Source organism: Halichoerus grypus, chromosome 7 (genome assembly GCF_964656455.1).
Source record: "Halichoerus grypus chromosome 7, mHalGry1.hap1.1, whole genome shotgun sequence".
Lineage (NCBI taxonomy): Eukaryota > Metazoa > Chordata > Mammalia > Carnivora > Phocidae > Halichoerus > Halichoerus grypus.
Genome location: NC_135718.1, coordinates 22,747,477 through 22,748,981, shown reverse-complemented (window position 1 = coordinate 22,748,981; position 1,505 = coordinate 22,747,477). Strand labels below are relative to the sequence as shown.

Sequence of the window (1,505 nt, the reverse complement as noted above, 5' to 3'; positions counted from 1 at the left end):
CCTTGCTTATAAATTTATATCATGGGGTGCCTGGGTGGCTCAGTCGTTGAGCGTCTGCCTTTGGCTCAGGTTATGATCCCGGGGTCCTGGGATCGAGCCCCGCATCGGGCTCCCTGCTGCAAGGGAGGCCTGCTTCTCCCTCTCCCACTCCCCCTTCTTGTGTTCCCTCTCTCGCTGTCTCTCTCTCTGTCAAATAAATAAATAAAATCTTAAAAAAATAAAAAAGTCTATATCATGGGGGCAGGGGCTGGTGGACATTGAAATAAAACAACAAAACGCAATTCTCCATTATTAAGCAGTAGTTACAGTCTATAAAGTCACCACAAACACTGAATTAATGAATACTGAACCACTGCTCCTAAGGGAAAAGAGTTTAGGTACCTGCAAGCTTCTGATCACAACATTCTCATCAAGCAATCAATACATAACCTTGCTTTATGTGTGCTTCTGTTTAGAAACACCTTATTTAATATATATTATTCATTCATTAACACTGAACTCAGGGCCAGCAACACTAACTCATGCCTAAACAAAGCTTATTTAATACAGGTATTTTCTCTTTAAGGAACACTAGAACCACTTAAGCTGTTTTAAACTGTGAACTCACCAACAACAGACAAAAATGAGAAAAATCTGCTTTTGGCTTTAGGCTTGGGGAGGCAAAGGTGCAACTTTCTTCGGTCGTCCCGAATCCGGGTTCATCTGACACCAGCCACCTCCGCCATGCCGCCTAAGTTCGACCCCAACGCGATCAAAGTCGTGTCCCTGAGGTGCGCCGGTGGCGAAGTCGGTGCCACGTCTGCCCTGGCCCCGAAGATCAGCCCGCTGGGTTTGTCTCCAGAAAAGTTTGGTGATGACATCGCCAAGGCAACCGGTGATTGGAAGGGTCTAAGGATTACAGTGCAACTGACCACTCAGAACAGACAGGCCCAGATTGAAGTGGTACCTTCTGCCTCTGCCCTGATTATCAAAGCCCTCAAGGAACCAGAGAGATAGAAAGAAGAAGAAAAACATTAAGCACAGTGGAAATATCTCTTTTGATGAGATTGTCAATATTGCCCTACAGATGTGACACCGATCTTTAGCCAGAGAACTCTCTGGAACCATTAAAGAAATCCTGGGGACTGCCCAGTCTGTGGGCTGCAATGTTGATGGCTGCCACCCTCATGACATCATAGATGACATCAACAGTGGTGCGGTGGAATGCCCAGCTAGCTAACTACAAAAAGGATCATTTGACAACCAAAAAAAAAAAAGAGAGAAAAATCTGGCACTAACAGACTACAGGGACAGTTGTTTGCAGTTTGAGAGCTGAAGGAAGAAAGCAGAGCATCCGTTGTCTGACCTCAGCTGGACATGCATGCATCATACACTCCAATTTTTCACCACTTTGCACATGTCTGTGAATGGCCATGAAAACGCTGCAAGTATTGATTTGGGGATTACAAATCCATTTTATCAAGTAGGAGAATTCACAAATGTGTAAGCTGTGAATAATGGAACAT

At 44.8% G+C, this 1,505-nt stretch overlaps 1 pseudogene; it reads left to right on the top strand.

Annotated features, from left to right (window-relative positions):
• The first annotated feature begins 642 nt into the window (after positions 1–642).
• Positions 643–1,220, top strand: LOC118540830 (large ribosomal subunit protein uL11 pseudogene; annotated as a pseudogene).
• Positions 1,221–1,505: the final 285 nt, after the last annotated feature.